The sequence below is a fragment of the Macaca fascicularis genome, chromosome 3 (genome assembly GCF_037993035.2).
Source record: "Macaca fascicularis isolate 582-1 chromosome 3, T2T-MFA8v1.1".
In the NCBI taxonomy this organism is placed as follows: domain Eukaryota; kingdom Metazoa; phylum Chordata; class Mammalia; order Primates; family Cercopithecidae; genus Macaca; species Macaca fascicularis.
In genome coordinates, this window is record NC_088377.1 from 126,503,211 (window position 1) to 126,512,382 (window position 9,172).

General features: G+C 37.7%; 1 pseudogene; it reads right to left on the reverse strand.

Moving 5' to 3' along the window:
• Positions 1 to 5,081: 5,081 nt before the first annotated feature.
• LOC102125073 (ADP-ribosylation factor 1 pseudogene) lies at positions 5,082 to 5,625 on the reverse strand (annotated as a pseudogene).
• Between the last annotated feature and the right edge of the window lie 3,547 nt (positions 5,626 to 9,172).

Genomic DNA, 9,172 nt, shown 5'->3' on the forward strand with positions numbered 1-9,172 from the left:
TAGTATTCTCTGATGGTAGTTCGTATTTCTGTGGGGTTGGTGGTGATATCCCCTTTATCATTTTTTATTACGTCTATTTGATTCTTCTCTCTTTTTTTCTTTATTAGTCTTGCTAGTGGTCTATCAATTTTGTTGATCTTTTCAAAAAACCAGCTCCTGGATTCATTGATTTTTTGGAGGTTTTTTGTGTCTGTATCTCCTTCAGTTTTGTTCTGATCTCAGGTTATTTCTTTTCTTCTGCTAGCTTTTGAATGTGTTTGTTCTTGCTTCTCTAGTTCTTTTAATTGTGATGTTAGGGTGTCAATTTTAGATCTTTCCTGCTTTCTCTTGTGGGCATTTAGTGCTATACATTTCCCTCTACACACTGCTTTAAATGTGTCCCAGAGATTCTGGTATGTTGTGTCTTTGTTCTCACTGGTTTCAAAGAACATCTTTATTTCTGCCTTCATTTCGTTATGTACCCAGTAGTAATTCAGGAGCAGGTTGTTCAGTTTCCATGTAGTTGAGTGGTTTTGAGTGAGTTTCTTAGTCCTGAGTTCTAGTTTGATTGCACTGTAGTCTGAGAACAGTTTGTTATAATTTCTATTCTTTTACATTTGCTGAGGAGTGCTTTACTTCCAACTATGTGGTCAGTTTTGGAACAAAACTGTGCTGAGTGGTGCTGAGAAGAATGTATCTTCTGTTGATTTGGGGCGGAGAGTTCTGTAGCTATCTATTAGGTCTGCTTGGTACAGAGCTGAGTTCAATTCCTGGATATCCTTTTAACTTTCTGTGTCATTGATCTGTCTATTGTTGACAGTGGGGTGTTAAAGTCTCCCATTATTATTGTGTGGGAGTCTAAGTCTCTTTGTAGCTCTCTAAGGACTTGCTTTATGAATCTGGGTGCTCCTGTATTGGGTACATATATATTTAAGATAGTTAGCTCTTCTTGTTGAATTGATCCCTTTACCATTATGTAATTGCCTTCTTTGTCTTTTTTGATCTTTGTTGGTGTAAAGTCTGTTTTCTCAGAGACTAGGATTGCAACCCCTGCTTTTTTTGTTGTTTTCCATTTGCTTGGTAGATCTTCCTCCATCCTTCTATTTTGAGCCTATGTATGTCTCTGCACTTGAGATGGGTCTCCTGAATACAGCACACTGATGGGTCTTGACTCTTTATCTCATTTGCCAATCTGTGTCTTTTAATTGGAGCACTTAGCCCATTTACATTTAAAGTTAATATTGTTATATGTGAATTTGATCCTATCATTATGATGTTAGCTGGTTATTTTGCTCATTAGTTGATGCAGTTTCTTCCTACCATCGATGGTCTTTAGCATTTGGCATGTTTTTGCAGTGGCTAGTACCAGTTGTTCCTTTCCATGTTTAGTGCTTCCTTCAGGAGCTCTTGTAAGGCAGGCCTGGTGGTGACAAAATCTCTCAGCATTTGCTTGTCTGTAAAGGAATTTATTTCTCCTTCACTTATGAAGCTTAGTTTGGCTTGATATGAAATTCTGGGTTGAAAATTCTTTTATTTAAGAATGTTGAATATTGGCCCCCACTATTATTAAAGAGTCGATAAATTGCAGATGCTGATGAGGTTGGAGAGAAAGGGAACACTTATCCACTGTTGTTGTAACTGTAAATTAATTCAACGATTTTGGAAAGCAGTATGGTGATTCCTCAGAGAGCTAAAAGCAGAACTACTATTCGACCCAGCCATCCCATTACTGGGTATATACCCAGATGAATATAAATCATGCTACCATAAAGACACATGCACATGAATGGTTATTGTAGCTCTGCTCACAATAGCAAAGACATGGAATCAACCTCTATGCCCAGCAATGGTAGATTGAATAAAGAAAATGTGGTACATATACACCGTGGAATACTATGCAGCCATGGAAAAGAACAAGATCATGTCTTTTGAGAGAATATGGATGGAGCTGGAGGCTATTATCCTTAGCAAACTAATACATCCACAGAAAACGAAATACCACATGTTCTCACTTATGCATGGCAGCTAAATGATGAGAACATAATGATACAGAGGGCAACAACACACACTGGGGCTTATTATAGGGTGGAGGGTGAGAGTGGGGAGACAATCAGGAAAAATAACTAATGGGTACTAGATTTAATACCTGGGTGATGAAATAAGCTGTACAATAAATCCCCATAACACACGTTTATCTGTGTAACAAACCTTCACATGTACCCTGAACCTAAAATAAAAGTTAAAAAAAGAGAGGTGCATAAAACATAATTATAAATCTATTTTAATGGGTATACAAAATACAAAGATAAAATTTTTGATAGTAATAACATAAATAGAGGGGACAGAGCTATAAAATAATACCATTTTTTATCTGATTAAAATAAATTTGATATCAATTTAAGACAGATTTTCATAATTTAGGATGTTATATGGAATCCTCATGGTAATTACAAAGAAAATATTCATAGAGTATACACAAAAGGAAATGACAATGAAGTTGAAACATGTCATCACAAATCAATTAAATATAAAGAAAGGCAGTAAGAGAGGAAATGAATTATGAAAATGTATAAAACATACAGAAAACGAATAACAAAATGACAAAAGTTGGTGCCTGTCAGTAATCACTTTAAATGTAAATAGATTAAATTCTTCAATCAAAAGAGAGTGGCAGAATGGATTTAAAAACACAAGATCAAATTCTGTGCTGTTTATAAGAGACACATTTTAGACCTAAAGACATACATAGGCTAAAATGGAAGGGATGGAAAAGATACTCACTCATAGAGTCACCAAAAAGGAGTAGAGGTGGTTATACTAATATTACGTAAAATAGACTTTAAGTCAGAAACTCTTAAGATAAAAATGGTCATTTCATAATGATAAAAGTTTCAAAACAGTAAGAAGATGTAACAAGAAGATAAACATATATTCACCCTACATCAGTGTTCCAAAATATATGAAGCAAGCATTGACTGAACTGAAGGAAAAATAGGTCTTGAACAGTAGGAGATTTCAATATCTCACTTTCAATAGTAGATAGAACAACCAGATAGAAGATCTATAAGGAAATACCAGAATTGAACAAGCCTATAGCCTAATGGGACCAACAATAGCACAAAATAATTTTGCCAAGTACACATGGAACATTCTAAAGGATAAATCATATACTAGGCCTAAAAAGAAATCTTTACACACTTTTTAAAAATTATTGATTTATTTTTAATAGTTAAGAGGTTTTATTCTAATAGCAATAAGTACAATGCTTGTTTGTCTAAATGAAAACTGAAACCAAGTATACAAAACAGTTGATTCCTTAGTAAGAGGTTCCATAACACCAAATAGACCAGTTCTGAGGTTTCCCCCAGACAAATTTAACAGCTCCAGCTTCTTCATTGTTTATCAACATAAGAAATTAAAAAGTCTAGGTCATCTATTTTTTCTTTTTTTTTTTTTGAGACAGAGTCTCAGTCACTCACTCTGTCACCCAGGCTGGAGTACAGTGGCACGATCTCGGCTCACTGCAAACTCTGCCTCCTGGGTTCAAGCAATTTTCATGCCTCAGCCTCCCGAGAGCTGCTATTACAGGGACCCACCATCATGCCTGGCTAATTTTTGTATTTTTGTAATTTTTGTATTGTATTTCACCATGTTGGTCAGGCTGGTCTTGAACTCCTGACCTCAAGTGATCCACCAACCTTGGCCTCCCAAAGTGCTGGGATTACAGGTGTGAGCCACTGCACTCGATCAAGGCTATCCTCTTTTTTTTTTTTTTTTTTTTTTTTGAGACGGAGTCTCGTTCTGTTGCCCAGGCTGGAGTGCAGTGGCATGATCTCGGCTCACTGCAACCTCTGCCTCCTGGGTTCAAGCAATTCTCTGCCTCGGCCCCAGAGTAGCTGGGATTATAGGCACCCGACACCACGCCCGGCTAATTTTTTTGTATTTTTTAGTAGAGACAGGGTTTCACCATCTTGGCCAGGCTGGTATTGAACTTCCGACCTTGTGATCCTCCCCCCCTCGGCCTCCTAAAATGTTGGGATTACAGGCGTGAGCTACCGCACCCGGCCCAAGGCCATCTTTTTTTATAGAATCTTGGATGCTTGCAGTCTGAGTGAGAGACAAGTAAGACGCATATGGAGATAGGGTGCTACTGAGGGCTGTGGATGGAGGTGCACAGTCCACTTGCCTTGCTCTCATTACCACGGATGAGGTCCCAGATATCCCACCAATGTGTCTCAATGAGCACAAGAGTTGGAGACCATGGGCCTGCTCTGGCCACATGCTGACCAAGGGACAGTAGGGCCCTATGTCCTTGAGCAGGCTGCAGGCAGGCAGGTAGGTAGGGAGGTGGCCTGGGGGAGAATGAGACAACCATGGCTTCCAAGACTAGCCCTTATGAACCATACGAGCGCAGGGACAAGCACAAGGCTATGAGATGCAGGGTAATCTAAGGACAAGTGCGTCACAGACATCTCCATTGTGACCATGCAGAACTGATGGCAGTCTTGCTGTGCTACCACCTTGTGTTCCCGAAGGGAATAGCCAAGCTGGTAACTAGCATCCAGGCCATAACTGCAAACCCATGCTAAGCAAGGTCTCTCTTCTCTGTGTTGAAGTGTTGACATAAATTTTTAACTATTTTTTAAAAATGCACTGAGTTTGGGTTAAAAACCCACCACCAAAATGGGTATCAATGCAGCTCTGAAGTTAGAGGCATCCCAGCTTTCCCAAATCAATGACTCTCAGAGGCCAGGTACCCATGAGCGTATGTCCCCTCTCAGCACTGAAGAATGAGTTGATTTTTCTTTTTACAGCAGAAAAAAAAAAAAACAACAACAAAAAACCAACCAACCAAACAAACGAAAAACCTGAGTAATATTGCACAGGAGTAGCAGAAACTGCCTCACTGGAAACAAAAACTATTTATATTAAATAAAAAGTCTGGCCAAGGCTATGTATGCCATATTTACAGCACAGTATGATGCACATGGTGACCAAACCACGGAAGCGGGTTCTGGCACTCACACCACAGAGCTTCACATTTGCCACACAAGGATAAAGTGAAGGGGAACAGCAGCAATGAGAGGGACAGGGTGTTGCATTCACTTCTGGTTCCAGAGTTGATTGGACAGCCAGTCCAGTCCTTCACAGAGCCTGTCTCCACTAATGGTATGGGTGGCCTAAATGCACCAGTTCCTGTGGCACAGGTAGTGCAACCCCAGCTCATCTGTGATCTTGACTGCATTCCTGGCATTGGGGAGGCCCTGCTTGTTGGCGAACACCAGGAGGACTGCACCCAGAAGTCATCCTCAGCCAGCATCCTAAAGAGCTCCTCCCAGTCCTTCTTTCCGTGCTATCATTGCTGTCCACTACGAAGATCAGTTCTTGTGTATTCTGAAAGTAGTGGTGCCACAGAGGCCAGATGTTTTCTTCACAGAGGCCCATGTTCCACATGGTTAAGCTGATGTTCCTGTACTCCATGGTTTCCACATTGAAGCTTGTGGAAGGGATGGTGGTCATGATGTCACTCAGCTTCAGCTTGTACAGGATCGTTGTTTTCCCTGCAGCACTGAGGCCCGTGATGAGGATGTGCATTTGTTTTTTGCCAAAAAGGCTTTCAAAGAGGTTGACAAAGATACTCCCCATGCTTGTGGACAGCCAGAAGGATGCTGGCCAGGGACACCTCAGTGACTGCTGCTCTGAGCTATGTGTTGGTTTTGCTCCCTAATACATTTTAAACATGAAAATCATGCAAAGTACCTTTTTCTATCACAATGGAATGAAACAAGAGATCAATAGCAGAGGGAAAACTGGAAAATTCATGAATATATGGAAATTATAAAACACACTCTAAAATAACCAATGCATCAAAAAATTAATAGCCAGGGAAATCAGAAAATATTTTGTGACAAGTGAAAGTGAAAACATAGCACAGCATAATTTATAGAACGCAGTGAAAGCAGTGCTGAGAGAAATATATAGTTATAAATGTTTACACTAAAAAAATCTCAAATCAACAATCTAGCTTTACACCTTAAGAAACTAGGAAAAAATGTTCAAATTAAATCCAAAGCTAGCAGAAAGAAGAAAATAATAAAGATTAGAGTAGAAATAGATGAAATAGAAAATAAGAAACAAAATTAATAAAACAAGAACTGGTTCTTTAAAAATATAAACAAAAATTAAGAAACCTTTAGCTAGACTATGAAAAAAATGAGAAGACTAAAATTAGAAATGCAAGAGGGAATATTACTACTGATTTTACAGAATAAAAAAGAATTATAAAAATGTATTATGAACAAAAGTACAATGAATTTGTGTGCCAACACATTGGATAACCTACCCATTCCATATTCTTAGCACAATAGATTATAATTTATTTCCCCAAATATAAATAATATCTTTTATGTTCTTTCTATATATACGCTGTTCTTTTTCTTCTAACACCCTTTCATTGCCTTCCTCATTCACAAAAGACCAACTAATTCTTCATATTTCAGCTAATATGGTGTTTTTCCCTGAAAAATCTAAGTAGAATGAGTAATGAGGGAGAGAATGAAGATATATCTTAGAGAAAAGGCGCTGTAACTGAAGAAGGAAAGGCAAGGGTGTATGTAAATTTGAGTATGAATGGAGGTTGCCCATGAAGTCTTAGAAAAGTTAATCAATTGTAACGGGGGAGAAAGATAGAAAAAGGAAATGGATGGAAATATAGAGGTCGGCAGATGAAGAACTTTTTCTTTGATACTTAGATTTTTTCAACATCATCAATTTTTAAAAATTAGGCGTGTGTTTGCATGGTGGGACATGCCTGTAGTTCTGGCTACTTGGGAGGCTGAGGTGGGAGGACTGCTTGAGTCCAGAAGGTCAAGGCTGCACTGAGCTGTGATGGTGCCACTGCTTTCCAGCCTGGGTGACACAGAGAGATCTTGTCTCAAAAAATAAAAAATAAAAAAATTAAGCATATGGAATGGCACTTCTTTCAGATATATGTGTCCAAATGTCTAGAAACAACTGAGTCTCACGAAGTTGAGTTTGCTTGTGGGTCTCTACCTCCACAACTTTCACCATACGCTTGATGATAAGATAGAAGAAAATGAGCAGTAAAACAATACCTTCATGTTAGTAATTTAGGGACGATGAAAAGGAAGAAAGAAAATCTGGACTTTTGACATCTTCTTGACATTCGGGACAGACTTACTAGTAGAATTTTTCCTCTTTGGAGGGATGAAACAAAAATTTAGTCATGTTGAGTGGGTTCAAGCTTCTTGAATTGGGGGAGAAAAGCAAAAACAATGAAGCTGATACATTATCCTGTTGAATTTCTTTTATTAAAGTTTAGAGAATGCCTGTGACTAATTTCTTGGTCTTCACAGACTTAGCATTGTGTGCAGATCAAGCAGCAGAAATGAGGAAAGAGGTACAGGTGGTAAGTCTTGGAAGACAATGAGAAGGTAAACATTGTAGCTTCAAAGGAACTGCCTGCGTTCACAGTGGTGATAAAGCTCAAGGATGACTCCTTCCTACCGTGAGTTAAATGAGGTGTGAGAGGAGAAAAAAAAGTCTCTACTTGGTAGAACAGTGAATGAAGTTAGAGAGAACTAGGTTTTAGTTAAGGCAGAGAAGTGAAGTGTACCTTTTAGAAAAATATCGATTCATTTTCAAATATTTATTAACATGTGTTCTGTATGAGACCCTGATCTAGATAAACAGATGATATATTTCTTCTCTTCTACAACCTTGCTACTAGAAAATGCATCACAATGAAAGTAAGTCTCAGACAAAATCCCAACAAACTTAAAAACATTTATTAACAAGCAGACACAAAAACAGTCATGTAACCTATTTTTGTAAACTGGAGAGAAGTCCATGTTCTTTGTCCTCACAGTCTCTGATATGCAGATGCCATGATATCTGACAGTAGGAACTAGTTGGATCTGGAAATAATTGCCTATGGGGAATAGAAAATCAGCATTTCTCAAACTATTTGTTGTAATAACCAGGATTTTTAAAATTTCTACCCAATCATAGACCAATACTTTTGTAAAACATAATAGAAATAAAGTACTAGAAGTTTTGACCTCTAGTAATGGTGATGTGGCTGTAGTAGACTAGTCTTCCTGATTACAAGTATAAACTTCAGACTAAATGTAAAAAACAATTTTTGAATGCATTGGTGAGTGACCATTGAAAGAAGGGAGGCATACTAAGTGAAAAACACATTTGCTTTATTATTCTGCTGACTATAACTCCTAGTCTGTCTTGCACATGGGCAATGGAGCTTAAGCAGAAAGCTGCAGTTTTATTGAGCTGATGAGTTAAAGGTCAGGATTTGGGGATGACAGAAAAGCTGGAAATTGAATGGGATAGCTCAGAGAAGAACAGGGGACATCCAAATTTGCATACAGTTTCAAATCCTTGAATGAAACCTGAACTTCTTATGGTCATAACAACACTTCTGGAGTGATACTTCCAATAGAAATAAAGAAATGGCAGCCTGAAAGAGCTGGTCAGAGATTTTGCAAATTTCCCAGTGCTGGAGAGACAGAGTTTGGAACGGCTGTTCTATCACGTAAGAAGGAATCAGAAAACACCTTGATTTTTCCACTGAAACCCCAAACAGTCAGCCTTAGGAATAAGGATCACATTCTAAAACTAAGGTTTATACCTTAGCACTAAGGGAAAAATGGAAACAGACCCTCCCTAACGAAGTCTAAAATCAAATTTCAACAGGATTAAGATGATCAGTCGTAATATAACTGCACACGAGAATAGACCCCAGAACTTTCCAGAGGAAGATAAAATCTAGAATATGTACAGCATGGTCTATAATGTATACTTTAGAATTTAAAAATTACTAGTCTTTGGACACATAGAAGAAAAAATAATAGTAAATAGAAACAGACTTACAGAGGACCCAGATATTGAAACTAACAGAAGATTTTAAAGTAGGAATGTTACATTTGTTTTAACAAATTTGCAGAAAAGGTGGATATAATAGATGAGGATATGGGATATCTTTGGAAATACATAAAATTCAAAAAGAGTCAAGTGGAAATTAAAAATATAGTATCTGAAATAAAAACATAATTGAATAAAATGAACCTTTTAAAAAAATTCAAAGAAAAAAATCCATTTCCATAAAGATAGATCAATAGAATTTTTCAAAGTGAAACAAAAAAGAAAAAAAAGA